Source organism: Schistocerca piceifrons, chromosome 3 (genome assembly GCF_021461385.2).
Source record: "Schistocerca piceifrons isolate TAMUIC-IGC-003096 chromosome 3, iqSchPice1.1, whole genome shotgun sequence".
NCBI classification, from domain to species: domain Eukaryota; kingdom Metazoa; phylum Arthropoda; class Insecta; order Orthoptera; family Acrididae; genus Schistocerca; species Schistocerca piceifrons.
The window spans coordinates 751530404-751549617 of NC_060140.1; the positions used below are offsets into that span (position 1 = coordinate 751530404).

The following is a 19214-nucleotide window of genomic DNA, read 5'->3' on the forward strand; positions in this document are numbered from 1 at the left end:
AAGTCAAGAGGGTTGAGGTCAGGAGAGCGTGGACGCCATGGAATTGGTCCGCCACTACCAATACATCGGTCACCGAATCTGTTGTTGAGAAGCGTACGAACACTTCGACTGAAATGTGCAGGAGCTCCATCGTGCATGAACGACATGTTGTGTCGTACTTGTAAAGGCACATGTTCTAGCAGCACAGGTACAGTATCCCATATGAAATCATGATAACGTGCTCCATTGAGCGTAGGTGGAAGAACATGGGGCCCAATCAAGACATCACCAACAATGCCTGCCCAAACGTTCACAGAAAATCTGTGTTGATGACGTGATTGCACAATTGCGTGCGGATTCTCGTCAGCCCACCAATTTGATCACGTGAAGCCTCATCCGTAAAGAGAACATTTGCACTGAAATGAGGATTGACACATTATTGGATGAAGCATTCGCAGAAGTGTACCCGTGGAGGGCAATCAGCTGCTGATAGTGCCTGGTACGGAAACATGGTACGGAAACAACTGGTTCTCCCGTAGCACTCTCCATACAGTGACGTGGTCAACGTTACCTTGTACAGCAGCAACTTCTCTGACTCTGACATTAGGGTTATCGTCAACTGCACGAAGAATTGCCTTGTCCATTGCAGGTGTCCTCGTCGTTCTAGGTCTTTTCCAGTCGCGAGTCATAGGCTGGAATGTTCCGTGCTCCCTAAGACGCCGATCAACTGCTTCGAACGTCTTCCTGTCGGGACACCTTCTTTCTGGAAATCTGTCTCGATACAAACGTACCGCGCCACGGCTATTGCCCCGTGCTAATCCATACATCAAATGGGCATCTGCCAACTCCGCATTTGTAAACATTGCACTGACTGCAAAACCACGTTCGTGATGAACCCTAACCTGTTGATGCTACGTACTGATGTGCTTGATGCTAGTACTGTAGAGCAATGAGTCGCATGTCAACACAAGCACCGAAGTCAACACTACCTTCCTTCAATTGGGACAACTGGCGGTGAATCGAGGAAGTACAGTACATACTGACGAAACTAAAATGAGCTCTAACATGGAAATTAAACGTTTCCGGACACATGTCCATATAACATCTTTTCTTTATATGTGTGTGAAGAATGTTTCCTGTAAGTTTGGCCGTACCTTTTCGTAACGCCCTGTATATGTGCTGAAGTACAACTGCTGGTACATGATTTGAATCTCACTGACACAAGGAAATGAGTGTATGGTGACCGTAGTGGATATACATACGTTACGAGCCCCTACCACAGCAGTAAGTTTGGCATGGTCGAGGTGCATGGAATTTGAATGTCGCACATCTGAGGATCCAGAGTGCAGGCAATTAATAGAGGGGGCAGTCACCACCTAGGCAGTCACACAGTGATAAAATATGGCCGCGATAAAATGTGTTGGCGTCGAAATACGTTGGAATATTACTTCGCCGCGCAGAGTGGCGGTGCGGTTTGAGGCGCCATGTCACGGACTGCGCGGTCCCTCCCGCCGGAGGTTCGAGTCCTCCCTGGGGCGTGGGTGTATGTGCTGTTCTTTGCATCACTGCCGTGAGGAAGCAATGGTTCGTAAGATAGGGTCCGTGTGGAACCCTCATCAGTGCACCACCTTGTTAGAGGGAAGCAGCGGTGCCGAAAATGACTGGTGCATGTCCCTGACGCGGCCGGAGATTGCTGCCTCACGTCCCAGAAAGATACAGCGAGCGCCTTTGTGGACCACTATCAGCAGTACTACACGGAAGTGGATATGAATGAAGTCCTCCAGTCTTTCCCTGCCATTCTTGTTGGATGGCTGTGGAGATCCTTACGGCTGCAGTTACAGCAGATGTCGTCGATGACACTCTCCCTGGGGGTGCCCTCAACGTGTCCCAGAGCGCAGTGATATCCCGCTGGAGTTTTATCTCGCATTCCAGAATGTTATGGTCCTTTTTTGGATTGCTGTGTACCGAGAACTGATGTCCCCTGACTTTTCATTCCCTCCTTGGTTTGTGGAGGGCCTGATCATTCTTGTCCCAAAGCCGTCTGAGAATGAGAGGGTTGAACGTCACCCTTCGTTGATCACACTTTATTGTGATTTTAAGATTCTCATCTGGCTCCTCGTAGCCCATCTCAGACACTTCCTACCTTACATTATATTCGTGCATCAAACGTGTCTTGTCTTGTTGGGGTCAATGACGTATAGACTGTGCTCAGTGGCTATCATGATGTTATTAGCAGCGACCTGCTGCTTTCGAGGTACCTTGGTGTCGATGACTTTGACCACGCCTTTCAGAGGGCGAAGCATGACTATCTTACGGAAGCGAACAGGCAGATGGCCTTCTCCTGTGACATTATACATATTATCATTAACTTCTTTGCGGTGTCCTGTCGCAGCTGCTGATCACGTTGTTATTTCGTGATCTGTACGGCAGGAATTACATTGTCGATAATCCTTTTCGCCATTGCTCTTGAGTCACTATTACACAGATTGCTGAGCCGGTTAACTGGGCTCATGACGGGGAACATAAATTTACCTGTTGGGGGTAATAGATGATCTGATCTTTTTGGCTCATTCTAGGAATGAGGTTCATGTGGCGCTGGACTGGGTCACTCCAAATGGAAATTATATAGAAAGTCGAATGGGTTTGACGAAGTCAGCTGCTTTGAACACTGGCAGGGGTCTTCAGATGTTTAGGAATCACTTTCACACAACATACAGAGAGAAGTCGCAGCTAACCATTAATGCCCCCTTCAACTGATCTGCACGAGGCTCTGTAGTAATCAGCTCCAAGATTTGGACGTGGTGAAGTAGATAGGTTTTGTCAACACTGATCTGGCGTCTACGATGCCGGATTTGGCCCACATCTTACCAGTACCGAAGGCGATAGCGAATTGTTTGCGGACAGCGTTTGGATATTTCGTGGGCCCGGGTCTCACAAGTACATTCACTGTTCCCTATGACACACTTAGTCTTTCCCCTCGGGAAGGAGGCCTTTGTCTGGTCAACATCCATGTTAGAGCGGTTGCCCTCTATCCCCACAATGATTAAGTAGTCGACTCGCCATCACACTGGTTTGTCCGTAGCCCTGACTGGTGAACTTGCTCCTCCATCCAGAGTGATACCTGTTACAATAGTGGGAATTTCTACTTCCCCCTCGCAACTCAAGAACTTTTTCGTCGAATACAGTTATGTCTATGCAGACATGCTTCGCACCAGGACTCCTACGACCTGGGACGTTCACAACACTGAGGGGTCAAACCCGGAACTTGGTGCACCATGTCCTCCTCACCATTGAGGCTCATGTGTCATGGTATTTGGTTATCAATGAAAAACACATGACCAACTTCGGCTTCATGCCACGAATATGGCAGATTCTCCACTTTCAGTGTCAAACACTTGACACGGATGAGCACTGACTCATGTGTAGACCTTCTGCAGAGATGTGGCTGCTGATACAGAATACTTACTTTACTTCTTCCTGGTGCTCCACACGCAGTTGTTCTGCCGTCACTCCTGTTCCCTTTTGAGACATTTTTGCCATTCATCAAGACAAACGCAGTGAACTGGATCGAAGGAATGTCAGTTCATTATCTGTTTCAATATGGCAGCAAGGGCGTTCTTGAATTTTTGATGTTTCTGCAAGGTGGTCCTACTGCTTCAATTCTGTATTCGATATATCATCAATATTACGCCAAATTTTTGAGTAGAGTTTTCATGAATCTTCCCCGCAGATGAGGAGACCGATTTTGAGAAGATTTATTCTTGTTTGGTATTTGTTCCGGAACTTGACTTATGTGACAGGATTATGGAATATTTTCCGAGAAGACGCACCTTTTTCACGAGAGCTGGGGATCAACGTGAACTTACTCTTCTCTTGTTGGATGCAGTCGCTGTTTTGTTTGGTTTCACCTGGAAGGCTATATTATGTTTATTTTTATTTTTTTGTTATTTTGATGATGTTGAATGTTAAAAAAACAAAACGTGGTTGAAACGACCGCTCGCGTTAGCGGGAAATACTGGTTCACGTACCGAAACGGAATAGAAATTTTAATTCGTCACAGACACCTCACGTCAGTCTCAAACTGAGAATCCATTTGGTGATATTTAAAAAGTTTTACTTTCTATTAGTTTGTTGCTATCTGGTATTGCAGGCATTGGAGAATACTACAAGCTGAAATTGGCCAGTAATGGAAAACAAAATGCAATAAAGGTCATCAGTATAAAAAATTCTGATAGCCTATGACGAACACAAAAAATGATTTTATCATTCAGATATTTTATTTTGCACCATAATGTGGAATTACACCTAGACGTTTTTAATCCACGTAAATTTAACACTAATTACTGTTAACAGTGAGAGTTTTAGGTAGGAGTTTAGATAAGGGCTAGTGGTGTACCTATGTGGTTCGTCCAGCAATGCTGTCAGCGCTGAATTATAATGGGAAGGAAAGAGGGCGCGTCAGTCGATGGGTCTACGCAAGCAATGAGAGTGCAGCCGACAGACGACGTGTTTTGCAGGAATATTGTCACATTCTCACGTCAGTATATCACAGTCTCCGAAATCGTAACACATTCGAAGAAACAGGCAAAGATCATGACTAATAAGATTATTAATGTAATGTAAGCTGTGCTATTAGGTTTTAACCTAACCACATCTTCGTAGTTCGTGACATGTTCGAAAAATAAACAAATTTATGTGACAACACAGATTATCAGATTTAATTTTTGCGAGAAAAACTGTCGCCCTCCTACCTAATCTAAGCCTCGAGCTAAGAGACATGTATGTCTTTCCTCACAACGAGGTTCTTTAACTTTCACACTCGAAACTTCCTGGCAGATTAAAACTGTGTGCCCGATCGAGACTCGAACTCGGGACCTTTGCCTTTCGCGGGCAAGTGCTCTACCATCTGAGCTACCGAAGCACGACTCACGCCCGGTCCTCACAGCTTTACTTCTGCCAGTATCTCGTCTCCTACCTTCCTAACTTTACAGAAGCTCGCAGGAGAGAGAAGTAAAGCTGTGAGGACCGGGCGTGAGTCGTGCTTCGGTAGCTCAGATGGTAGAGCACTTGCCCGCGAAAGGCAATGGTCCCGAGTTCGAGTCTCGGTCGGGCACACAGTTTTAATCTGCCAGGAAGTTTCATATCAGCGCACACTCCGCTGCAGAGTGAAATTCTTATTCTGGAAACTTTCACACTCGTTGGCTTCGACAACCAACAACCAAACTGACGCATCCCAGCCTAACCATCTTCTCGTAATTCGTAACATACTCGGAAAAAAACAGACAAATATTTGTAAAAACAGCGAAGAAGAGAATTTTTCTATTGCAGCGCTAGAGATTCATTTATCTCCTTCACTGGTTACGTGAAAGTATCATCCCACTGGCTACGCGAAACTGGCGCGTGTCCAAACAAAGAGCAGTAGATAAACGCCATCGTGCCCACTGTTGTCTCTGATCTAGACTTTAGAGTATTAAGTATTTCGCCTCCGTGCTAACCAATGTCAATAGCATTTCGTAACGGAAAAGAAACGAATGATCTCCAGAATTGCTGAGTGCAAGAGGGGTTAAAGCAACAATATTACGAGTGTAGTCAGTTTAATTTGGAATCTGGACGGCAATGCAACTTTCCTACATATTTTATTCAAGAGGGAATACTTTGCCGAAATGTCAGTCGCATTTATTATGAGACGGAACCTGAGTGACAGTGTGACACTAGTAACCAGCCTTCTAGAGCTGAAACAGCTGTACGTCGCCCGCAGAGCGGACCAGTAGTTCGTGCAGGGCGCCACTCACGCAGAGTTATCCGCATTTGCATCACGTGTGCATGCGGTCGTTGCGTCGAAGCGTGCACTGCGTAGCCACGACCTCATCAAATAAAATAAATCGGCCAGGAACAGGCTGTCGCATGAGAATAGGTCGGGCGGATTTGCACCTTCTTACAACCACTATGTGGCGTACAAGTTTGTTGGGGTACAGCTGTGAGAGCTGCTACTTAGGATGAAACTTGGTTTGTGTTAATGACATACACTTCGTGAAATATGCAAGAAACGAGGCTTTTTTCTATTGGGATTCTTCTGCTGGTCTTTGGGCCGCCAGGTGCTTGATAATTTTGTTGAGGATTCGCCAACTCACGTGGCACTGTCGATGATTCGCCCTCAGCCACTTCAGGTGAGCCGATTTTCTTCAATAATAGCCACTCGTGCTGAAGAAAATCTGGGGGAAAGAACGAAACTATTACAGACGATCCCGTCAGAAACGCCAACAGCAGCACATCAGAAAGAACTCACGGATGCCTTCACAATTTTATACAAGTGGAAATTTCATGAATGTGACTTCTCTCTGTTGGCAAAGACACTCCTTCAGTAGCTGCCAAATAGTGACGTTACTGATGTGTACTAGTTCTTTGTGAGTCTCCGGAATTTTCATTGAAGCAGTTATTTGTATCCTGCCAAGTCCTTCATAATTTTGTACATATTTAAGGTGCATGGATAACTGTTTCCTTCATAATGGACAGCGGTATAAAAAACATTCTACGCCAAGTCAATTACTCATTTTTCAAATGCACATTTAAAGCTGGCTCACACCAACATCCTTAGGCGGTAAAGTATACAGTTGCATTTTATTTGTGATTAGTGAGGAGTATAAACGAATTTTTACAGCGAAAAGCCTAAGGAAGAATTGAATTCAGTAATAAGCCGAATGAAAACATGTTATGTGGCGTTCTGGACTGATAACCAAAAATTTTCTTCAGAATCGCAGTGGAATAATGACAAAGTGAAGTTAAACCTGAATGAGTTTCTGTTTCAGAGAGAGAGAGAGAGTGCGGTACGTCTAACTTGGATATTGGAGTAATACAAATTGGGATGCCACATTATCTGTACAGGAATAAATCACAATGGACACTTCGCAGTGTTCGATCATGTGTCGAACACTACTCTTACTTTGTGTTAATGATGGTCCATTTTACTTGAATCAGGAAGTAGAGTTATTTCTTGTTGATGACATCGCCAATCTGAGCTAATATTTTTTTGTTTCAGCTACAAGCACTAATTGGCTTTAAGCAACTGACTAGCCTTATATTAACTTTGAGTTCACCCACTTTTGTACTTTCAGAAATAAAGTACCTCCTACTTATGTACTCTGTCAAACAAAAACAACAAACAGCATAGAATGACAAGTTGCTGGGTATGCATGTTGACGGAAACTTAAAATGGAAAGCTATAGACAAGCTAAAACGTTTAGGAGACATCTACTTTTGTCGTAAGAATAACTGCCAGCTTTGGGGACATGGAAATCAGTTAGTTAATTTAGTTTTATTGACTGTTGTAACGGGGAGCTATATTGGGGGTTTATCCTCACATAGGCAAAAAGTATATGTTGCACAAAAGAAAGTAGTGGAAATTTTGTGTGCGGTGTTCACACACGTACATCGTCTGTTTAATCACTGAGGACCGTTAATTACAAATACATTGCACAGTGAAGTAGATTTGTTCTCTCCAGCGGCAGTTGTCGGTTATATGTGGGGCGAAAATCACAGAGACTGATTAAGAAAAAACTCACGTGTAAAATATTTGTGTTAGTTAAGTTGTCGTCGAAAATGAGTGGAGAATATCAAGAAGGAGACTGCGGCTTTTCCGATGGACTGAACAACGATAAGTTACGCATATTTGAAAACTTACATTGGCAATTCGTTGGAGTCATCAATCCGGCCTGACGCGTTTTAGTTCTACAAATGCGCAGGAAAGTGCCTCGGCTCGGCAATGTTAATTGTGGTAATTGCTACTTTTGAACTTACACAAATTTCGCTCCTCTTTCGATGCGCCTATTAAAACGCCATATCCTCCCTTGCTCACGTGCTAGTCATGTTATTCTGCCTGTGCAAGGGATAAGCCAGTGACGCGGATCTTACAGTCATTGGTTCATGCTTCCCGGAGCCTCCACAAACTCGAACAAACACTCCTCGAAGAAGGGCGCTCTTATTTATACATAACTCCGAATATTTTAGAATATTAAATTAATAAAGAAGTTACAGAATTATTTTAGAGAACGTAAGAGAGAATAAATTTTTTGCAGAAAGCAAGACACATACCAGCAACATTCCAGTTCACATTTAGCGCTTCAACTCACCAGACTGCAGTGAATAGCTGTGGCTTTGATCCTACTTTCTCCTAAAAGCTTTAACAGCCAATGTGTCGTACCAATTCGCACCAAAAACAAGGCGTCCTTTTCATAAATTTTCAGTACGCTGGTTCCTTTAAACGACATAGTTCCATAACATGCAAATACGAAAAGCTCCGAGTACAAAAACCTTTACCTCCAATATATCACTTCCCGTCATTTTATTGCAACCATTTACGAGATATATTTCGAGATATTCTAATTGTGCCGGAACTTTGACGCAATATATCTTCGTAGCATGTAAGATATAATGTAAAAACCACCAAATAAGTGCCTCAGCTGTAAAAAACGTAATGCAACATGGCTTCTCTCAATTGAAATGAAATCATCGTGTGGCATTTTCTGGCTGGGATATCCCCTTCGGCGTTCGGCCACCGTATAGCAAGTATTTTTTAGTTGACGCAAATTCGGTGACTTGCGTGTCAATGATGATGAAAATCATGATGATGACACACAACTTCCAGTCCCCTGCCGGGAATCGAAACCGGGCCACCTTGCGTGGTAGGCTGTAACGCTACCGCTACGCTACGGAGGCTGAAGCGTCTCTCAACCATTACCTGTAACCCAGTATATGATCCTCCTTCTGAATGGCAACGTTCCTGACCACGAAGCAAAAATTTGACATGTCTACTTCTGCCTTACATACTTCGAATGTTCTGCAAGTTGAATTTCGACGCTGTCTCAGAACTCCAGCAGCTCCGTGCTGACGTCCTGTGTTAGGACGACTGAAACCCCACTGTGCCTTCCTTCCTTGACTTGCTGCGCTGTGTGCATCAGTGTGACGTCACTGGAAGGAGAGTGCCTGACCAGCCTGGAGTCCGGTGAAGCACGAGGCGCGGTCGCAGTGCCGGCCTGCTTCTTTGTGATTTCCGGAGAAGGTTTTTCCTGGAGCGCAAAGCACAATACAGCACTGGGCGTTTCTTTGCTCCGCTCCCCGGCGGCCAGCACGCTGTGTAGGCACGCTCAGTCATCGATCCCTGTAGCACCTTCCCGGCTAGTCCTAGGTCGCGGCAGCGCGCCTCTACCGCTCAGCGCCTCGTAGCACTATGGAAACTTAGATAAGCATCGCGGGCTTCCCCCATAAAGGTTTCCTCCAACCTTAAGAAAGAGAATTACAAAGTATGATCAGAGAAAACTAGAGAATTGTCGAGACATTTTAATGGAGAAAATTATCCGAACATACTACTAGTTCAGCAGCAGAGAAACAATATCTCATGTCGTTGGATAGTGGGGCACGTGGAAATCTGGTGAAAGGAACAAGCAGGAGGGCTGCGGAGAACACAACGTGACGCAACGTGCCATACTCCTCCGGGCTGTCGTCTCGCTGTTGAGTGATATACATACAGGGAGTATCATAATTAATGACGTAAACGCATGCAGTTGAAAGTACACGATAGTAGAAGCAAAAAAGTCTCAGTAAACAAAGGGTCGAAAATGCATACCTTAAGAGATATGAATAATTTTTCATCTTCGACACTGTGAATCAAATCTCTTCTACTGCAAATTCTTTGCTTTCCATATTTTGGGAAGTGGTAGTATGGACCAAAATAAGAAAAAAATGTCCAGAAAACACGTGCTCTAAAACGCATACCTTAAAAGTTACGGGCACTTCATCATTAGAAGAGCTGTGTTTCAAAGTAGCAACGATGAACAGGTGCTCATAGCTCTTAAGGAAGGCATTTTAGAGCACTTGTTTACAGGACTTTTTTTCTTGTTTTGGTTTATACTACCAGTCCCCAAAATATGCAAAGCAAAGAACTTGCAGTTAAGAGATTTATTTTCAATTGTATGCGTTTACGCCATTAATTATGATACACCCTGCATACACCACAAAAAAGCTCAAATAGAGGGAAATTCCCCACATTACTTTCTTTCTTCTCTCTCGTCGAAGTAAGTGGTTTGTACGCCAGAGGAATCGCTGACTGGGGATCTGCTGCCGGAATATGAAGCCGTCTATTAATTTGAAAAATGTACTCGGAAATTGTGTGACTCTTGGTCCTGGATCCCCTAAGTATGTGGTGTTCATACACTAGAAAATACAAACCCTCATGACAAAACACAGTTGTCAATAAGGAATCCTGATAGAGTTACGGTGCCAAATACTAAATACCTAGGAATGCATAAACAGTTTCATAGTAGATAGAAGGGAAAGAAACATATATGAGTAATGTTAACACAGTACTTTGTGTAACTGTAATTGAGCTTACTTTAAATGATAGTAATAGGGTAGTTTGACTAGAAGAAAGGATCCGTTGGCAGGACACGTCCTGAGGCATCAAGGGATCACAAATTTAGTATTGGAGGGAAGCGTCGAGGGTAAAAGCCGTAGAGGGAGACCAAGAGATGAATACGATAAGCAGATTCAGAAGGATGCAGGTTGCAGTAGTTATTGGGAACTGAAGAAGCTTGCACAGGATAGAGTAGCATGGAGAGCTGCATCAAACCAGTCTCAGGACTGAAGACCACAACAACAACAATAGGGTATTATGTTCAACTTGAAAGAACTATCATGACTTATTGATCAGCCTACTCACTCAATAATTCGGCAGTTCATTATAACTACAATAGCAAATGTTAAATTGTTATGTTACTCCGTACAAATTGCTATTTTTATTGTTGCGGTGTTAGAGTCAAGGATTTAAGTATTACATAGACAAATTTAAATGTATTTCAAGACCTTCTCTGTTGCTCGCATTTTTGTTTTGAAGACAAGCGTCTGTACGTCTAACACGCCAATCAGTCGGGTCCCGGCTCTATCTGATACATACCTACAGAGCGACAAATGGTTCAAATGACTCCAAGCACTATGGGACTTAACATCTGTGGTCATCAGTCCCCTAGAACTTAAAACTACTTAAACCTAACTAACCTAAGGACATCTCACACAGCCATGCCCGAGACAGGATTCGAACCTGCGACCGTAGCAGCAGCGCGGTTCCGGTCTGAAGCGCCTAGAACCGCTCGGCCACAGTGGCCGGCTACAGAGCGACAAGTTAAGTGTTTACCTTTCCCAGTGTTTTCCTCGCAGAGTAGTTCTTAAATTTCTTGAGTGTTTTTCTGTGTATCAAGTTTAATCTCACATTTTGTAAGTGTAAATACATTCAGCCTGTAGCCCAGATATCATTTCTTCTGAACAGCCAGCTACATAAATCATTAAAGCACACGCCTCCATTGGTGACACGTCAGGAGGGTAGCAAGTTGCATACCTACGATTCTGTTTATTTTACGGTTTACTTCTTCATTTAGACATGCTACGAAGGGCGAGATGTTTGCCTGTTGTGTGCGGATGCAGGAGGAGCTGGCTGCAGTTCGTGAACAGCTGAATGCGCTTTTGGCTACAATTTACCGCCTTCACGCTGCTGGTTCAAATGGTTCAAATGGCTCTGAGCACTATGGGACATAACATCTATGATCATCAGTCCCCTAGAACTTAGAACTACTTAAACCTAACTAACCTAAGGACATCACACAACACCCAATCATCACGAGGCAAAGAAAATCCCTGACCCCGCCGGGAATCGAACCCGGGAACCCGGGCGTGGAAAGCGAGAACGCTACCGCACGACCACGAGCTGCGGACTTCACGATGCTGTCTCGAGGTGTAGCGGTGGCGGAGAATCTGGTGCGTCGCATGGGATACCCCAGGTGTGGCTTGGTTCTCCTACGGGCTTTGCTGCCGAGGCACCTCCTGTTATACCCGAAGAGGTGGATCCGCTCTCACCACAGGTTAAGTGGCGAGTGCAAACGCGTTCGCGTCGCTCGAGGCTGAGGGTCACTGTGGAAACAGGCCTCTGTCCTCGCCCATTCGCCCTCTAAGTGAACAGGTGGTCATTCGAAACTTCCTGGCAGATTAAAACTGTGTGCCCGACCGAGACTCGAACTCGGGACCTTTGCCTTTCGCGGGCAAGTGCTCTACCATCTGAGCTACCGAAGCACGACTCACGCCCGGTACTCACAGCTTTACTTCTGCCAATACCTCGTCTCCTACCTTCCAAACTTTACAGAAGCTCTCCTGCACACTCCGCTGCAGAGTGAAAATCTCATTCAGGTGGTCATTCGTTCAACATGGTCAGAGCAGGTACATGTGGACAGGGGTTTGCTAGGTACCGGGAACTCCAACATTATATGAGTTATGAAGTCCCTTAGGAAGATAGCCTCTATGGTAGGAAAAAAGGCAATGTGTAGTCGGTATGTCTACCGAGGGACCTCTTCCGAGATGTGGGGGTGGCCTTGCCTGCGACTATCGAGCGTGCAGGGTGCAGTCGTCTGCAAGTTGTGGGTCACGTCGGCACCAACGACGCCTGTCGCATGGGTACTGAAGTCAAACTCTCTTCATACATGCGACTGGCGGATATGGTAAAGACTGTTGACCTCGTGCTTAGGATGCAATCAGAATGAAATCAGAACTCGCAAACTACAACATTGTTTCAGAGTTAATCGCGCTACTTTTGTTTGGAGCCGAGTGGAAGGTCTCAACCGAAAATTTCGTGGACGCTGGGACAGTTTTAGTTGCAGTTTTCTGGATCTGCGTTATCAGGGGGATATTTATAGGACACCACTTAATAGTTCAGGGGTGTACTACACAACAGAAACAGCTACTTGAGCAACAGAGTACTTGTCGCGTGCATTTTTTTTTTTTTTTACGGTATTCTGATGAACACTCCATCAGTTGACATGCAGACAGCGATGACAAAATGAGTTCTGAATAAAGAGACTTCGACTGTAAAATTTTTAAAAGCAAACCGTCGACGTAATCGTAACAAAGATACTGAATTTACTACCCTCCAGGAAAGTTCTCGCACTCATTCTTTGGACCGAGAGGTAGCTGAAACCCGAAGTAGAAAGCTTATTATTATTATTATTAGTATTATTATTATTATTCAGAAACATACAGGTACATGTACATACATCTTACACAGATATGATTAAATTACTTTTGGCTAAAACTTGGCCACTTCCAGTGCATTCTGTATTGTTTGTTGATGTTAATCTTCTGTACAGGAGACTGGGCACAATCGGCACCGAAGCATGTGCCGAACTGTCTATTCCTCTCCACAGTCACCCTGAATATAATTTGGATCAATGTATCCCCATCTTGCCAAGCTAACTTTTGGTTTTCCAACTCCGGAGCTGTCTATTCAGGGTCTTCCAAGTTGTCCATTCCACGTCATGGCCTTGAGGTAAAGCTTCAACAACACTTTTTCCAAGAAGGGGGAAGGTAGGTCGCAGCCCTCCATAGTTGCAATCTGGCTTTTTCAGCAGTTGTTCCAAGTTCCTCTTATGCGCATGCGGTTCATGCCCATACAGAGGATGGGTAATTTCCTGTTCCACGGCCTTTCTTTCCTCGTCCGCAGCTATCTCTCTTCGAACAGGTGGTGGTGCTATTCCTGCGAGATGGTAAAGCCATTCGACTGGAGTGGATTTCAAGCAGCCTGTTATAATTCTGCAGATTTCGTTGAGAGCTACATCCACCTGTTTGGCATGAGTTGAATTACACCAAACAGGACAGACATACTCTGCTGCAGAGTAGCATAGTGCCACTGCAGATGTTCTGATTGTTTCAGGTTGACTACACCACTGTGATCCGGCCAATTTCCGTAGGAGATTGATCCTGGTGGAAACTTTCGACTAGCATTTCACACCAGATACATATATCGAACGTATATCGGAAAGCCAGATTGTCTCTTGTGCGACAGTGAAGTTATCTGGTCGCGTATAACAGGTCTAGGAGAAACCAAGTCAATTGTTGGATGTTTTTACCGGCCAACCTATTCTGCTGTGACAGTTCTAGAGTCATTCAAAGAAAGTCTGAGGTCAGCAGCCTGTAAATACCTAGATCATGCAATACTAGAATGAGATTTTCACTCTGCAGCGGAGTGTGCGCTGATACGAAACTTCCTGACACATTGAAACTGTGTGGCGGACTGAGACTCGAACTCGGGGCCTTTGCCTTTCGCGGTCAAGTGCTGTTCCAACTGAGCTACCCAAGCACGACTCACGACCCGTCCTCACAGCTTCAATTCTGCCAGTACCTCGTCTCATACCTTCCAAACTTCACAGAAGCTCTTCTGCGAACCTTGCAGAACCACCACTCCTGGAAGAAAGGATATTGCGGAGACATGGCTTAGCCACAGCCTAGGGGATGTTACCAGAATGAGATATTCACTATGCAGCGGAGTGTGTGCTGATAGTGAACTTCCTGACACATTAAAACTGTGTGCCGGACCGAGACTCCAACTCGGGACCTTTGCCTTTCTGCCAGGTTTGCAGAAGAGCTTCTGTGAAGTTTGGTAGGTAGGGGACGAGATACTGGTAGAACTGAAGCTGTGCTCGGTTCTTCTAGGAAGTATATGGAAAAGCGCGACATTTCATTTAGCATTGTGGTGTGCCATTTTGCGGTCGTCTCAACTGAGTTCAGCAGGATGGTGGTGTCAGCACTGTTCACCCTTCAGTGTTTGTTTGCGGTATGAAGGACGTTCACAGGTCCAGTGGCTGTTTGCACAAAAAAAGACAATCTTATGATCTATTGTCACAATCATTTAAAATGAATGGGAATGATAGAAGAGAGGGATGAGAATTCTCAGTTGGCATTAGCGACGGGTCTGTTCATTTCCTAAGGAATGGCGTTACAGTACCATGCAGAAAGAATTTAAACTTGTAGATGACAATGAAAGAGCAAAAAATTACAACGATGGACAGACGGGATTCATTGTTTTATACATGAAGAAGTGCTTCGTAAATTTGCAGGCATGGAACGCTGAAGCAATTGGTGAAATGGTGGTATGAATAGCAAAATTTCTAAAGCCACACCTATTACTCCATGTTTTCTATTTTAATTGGCAACAGTTTTCAATAAAATGAACGAAGAGCTTGAAGATTTCACCTATTGCTCAAAAGTGCGTTGGTTAAGTCAAGCGGCATGCCTGGAAGCATTTTTCGATTTAAATCTAGCTGCTGGTCAATTTCTGAAAATTCGAAGTTTGTTGTAAGGTCTTATGGGACCAAACTGCTTAGGTCATCGGTCCCTAAACTTACGCACTATTTAATCTAGCTTAACCTAACTTACGCTAAAGACAACACACACACACATGCCCAAGGGAGGACTCGAACCTCCGACGTGGGGAGACATTCGGACCGTGACAAGGCTCGAAAGACAATGGGGCTACCCCGAGCAGCTCAATTTCTGAGGGGAATTAGAATATCCAGAATAGATTACAGACTTCGCGTTTTAAGTAGACTTGGCTGCACACTGTCCACAGTACACAGTCTGAAATTTGGCATCTGCCTGTTGTCCATCCGTACTTCGCAGTATTTGGTGCGAGAAAGGGACCAGCTAAGTTTGACACGAGTGATACTTTCTAAAACTTATTTCTGGTTTGTTGGGAGATGCATTTAGAAATAAAATCGCGTTGTAGAAGGGACACATTCTGACAAAGAAAGTCCAGTTCCCTAAGCTCACTGGCCTTAAAGAATGTGTGAGGTTTGAAGAATTTGTTATGGCCGTGCAAGAATTACAAAGATAGTTTAGAGGACACGATCAGTCTTACATCTGTTTTCAAAACTGTTTGCCATTTCAGTTGAAAGTGTCCCTGCGCATGTGCAGGGGTAGTTACAGATACAATTACAAAGCTTTTAAGTTAAAACTGCCCAGGACACTTTATTGCTTTCCTTAGGTAGATTTTCCAAGTCTACATAATGAGATTGCAAAAGTACTACAATATTTCGATCGACATATTTGTGTGGAAGACCTGTTCTCGATTATTTAACTAAACAAGTCACGATTACGTGTCATCTTGTGTGTGAAACTCCGTGAAAATGTCTCCGTTTGTCCTTATAGTGACAGTCTCTACAATATAAAAATTATATTATGCCTTCAGCACGCCAAAAATACTTAATTAATACTGAAAGCGTCTTCTGTTTGTTATCTATTTTGCTGAGAAATGAGAAATATAAAACCAAGTCACGTAAGTCATACACGATACGACTCGCCTCTTCGCCCTCGGACGGCGTGGCTTGGCAGTGGGGGAAATATGAAGCAAGGCTGAGTGATTTGGCATTCGGGCAGCGACATGGCTCACGAGCCAAAATCGTGGCCACCCCTCGTCAAAGGCTTCCATCCAGTCATTCGTTCACCAGTCTCATTTGGCAGTTGAAGATAGCGAATGGAACCCGAACTTTTAAATTTCGCTTTTAAGAAATCGTTCACGCAGGAGAATCGTGTAAACTTAGCGTCGTTTGACCATCCAACAGACTTCCGTATGGATGACATAGTAATAAACATCCCGGGCACAGAGAAACAACTGAAAGAATTGAAAACAAATAAGTCGCCAGGTCCGGTGCAGTGCCAATTCAGTTTCACAAAGACACAGGCCATTGGCCCCTCACTTAGCTTGCATCTATCGAAAATCTCTCGCCCAGCGCAAAGTCCCAAGCAAATGGAAAAAAGCGCACATGGCTTCTTTATATAAGAGGGGTAAAAGAACGGACCCACACAATTGCAACCCAAATCTTTAACATCGTTTTGGTGCCGAATTCTCGAACGTATTCTCAGTTCGGATATAGTAAGCTTCTTTGAGACCGTGATGCTTATGTCCACGAAATAGCAAGGTTTTAGAAAGCATCACTTGTGTCTAATTCAGCTGGCCCTTTTCTCACATCAGATACTGCGAACGGCGAATGGGCAGCAAGGAGGTGGAGTATTTCAGACTGCATACTTATTAGATACAGGTTCCTCCTTTTTTGAAAAACACTGTTTTTTCTTGTCATCCAAACACGTTTCAGTACCTCTATGGCATCATCAGTGGGTTTTGTTTATTGGGAAACTGTGAAAGTGAACATATTTTAAGTTGTAAGTTATCTAACATAATAAGGCCTACAAAAGTTTTCGTTCGTTTCTATTCTTACCTTGATTTTACGTTATACGGTTTTGCAGGACCGTCTGCAAGGTATCCTACACTGACAGCTTTTCATCTGCAATCCAAAAGATGTAAATGTGAATTTTATCAGCGAGTTAACCTATCCCTTGATTTCTTAAAAACGTGATTTTGGTGTGGCAATGTTCATTGTGTACATATTTGTTATTACTTACCTTTTGTTGTGACTGATCCTTCTTTCTTGATCCAAGGGCACTGCACACACGTATTAAATTCCCCAGCAAGCTCTACAATAAATACAGGAACACTTTAATAAAAATTTCTTAAGAGAACCTTCAACATACAGTTTAATAAAAATTGTCTAACTCATAATGTAATTACAGACAATATAAAAAATTCTGTGAATAGCATGTCATCTGCACAAAGTAAAGTGAAAAGGAAAGCAGAGATTATGTGGCTAAAACACGAAATTAGGGAACTACACTCCTGGAAATGGAAAAAAGAACACATTGACACCGGTGTGTCAGATCCACCATACTTGCTCCGGACACTGCGAGAGGGCTGTACAAGCAACGATCACACGCACGGCACAGCGGACACACCAGGAACCGCGGTGTTGGCCGTCGAATGGCGCTAGCTGCGCAGCATTTGTGCACCGCCGCCGTCAGTGTCAGCCAGTTTGCCGTGGCATACGGAGCTCCATCGCAGTCTTTAACACTGGTAGCATGCCGCAACAGCGTGGACGTGAACCGTATGTGCAGTTGACGGACTTTGAGCGAGGGCGTATAGTGGGCATGCGGGAGGCCGGGTGGACGTACTGCCGAATTGCTCAACACGTGGGGCGTGAGGTCTCCACAGTACATCGATGTTGTCGCCAGTGGTCGGCGGAAGGTGCACGTGCCCGTCGACCTGGGACCGGACCGCAGCGACGCACGGATGCACGCCAAGACCGTAGGATTCTACGCAGTGCCGTAGGGGACCGCACCGCCACTTCCCAGCAAATTAGGGACACTGTTGCTCCTGGGGCATCGGCGAGGACCATTCGCAACCGTCTCCATGAAGCTGGGCTACGGTCCCGCACACCGTTAGGCCGTCTTCCGCTCACGCCCCAACATCGTGCAGCCCGCCTCCAGTGGTGTCGCGACAGGTGTGAATGGAGGGACGAATGGAGACGTGTCGTCTTCAGCGATGAGAGTCGCTTCTGCCTTGGTGCCAATGATGGTCGTATGCGTGTTTGGCGCCGTGCAGGTGAGCGCCACAATCAGGACTGCATACGACCGAGGCACACAGGGCCAACACCCGGCATCATGGTGTGGGGAGCGATCTCCTACACTGGCCGTACACCACTGGTGATCGTCGAGGGGACACTGAATAGTGCACGGTACATCCAAACCGTCATCGAACCCATCGTTCTGCCATTCCTAGACCGGCAAGGGAACTTGCTGTTCCAACAGGACAATGCACGTCCGCATGTATCCCGTGCCACCCAACGTGCTCTAGAAGGTGTAAGTCAACTACCCTGGCCAGCAAGATCTCCGGATCTGTCCCCCATTGAGCATGTTTGGGACTGGATGAAGCGTCGTCTCACGCGGTCTGCACGTCCAGCACGAACGCTGGTCCAACTGAGGCGCCAGGTGGAAATGGCATGGCAAGCCGTTCCACAGGACTACATCCAGCATCTCTACGATCGTCTCCATGGGAGAATAGCAGCCTGCATTGCTGCGAAAGGTGGATATACACTGTACTAGTGCCGACATTGCGCATGCTCTGTTGCCTGTGTCTATGTGCCTGTGGTTCTGTCAGTGTGATCATGTGATGTATCAGACCCCAGGAATGTGTCAATAAAGTTTCCCCTTCCTGGGACAATGAATTCACGGTGTTCTTATTTCAATTTCCAGGAGTGTATATGCTAAAAAACAGTTGCTGTATAATGAACTCTACAAAAGACATTTAGAATTGGCTAATAAATTCGCAGTGTCAGCCCAGTCTGAGGAAATAACATTGAGAGAGAAAAGACACACATACAGCAAATAATGCAAGAATAACAGGACAAAAAATGAACAGAGTCAGAAACAGCTCATGCACACCCACTACAAACTGTCATCATAATGAAAAACATCAATGCCATGACAGAATCATCAACCCGACTGATATTAATCTCAAAAAGCAAGAAAAAATCCTACTA

At 44.9% G+C, this 19214-nt stretch overlaps 1 long non-coding RNA gene across 1 annotated transcript in view; it reads right to left on the reverse strand.

Moving 5' to 3' along the window:
• The window catches only part of LOC124787621, a 54948-nt gene extending 37630 nt beyond the window's left edge, over nucleotides 1-17318 (reverse strand). The window contains exons 1-2 of the long non-coding RNA XR_007015978.1: nucleotides 17245-17318; nucleotides 17061-17126 (exon numbers count right to left, since the gene is read on the reverse strand). This is a non-coding gene — a long non-coding RNA (uncharacterized LOC124787621). The remainder of the gene's footprint in view (nucleotides 1-17060; nucleotides 17127-17244) is intronic.
• Between the last annotated feature and the right edge of the window lie 1896 nt (nucleotides 17319-19214).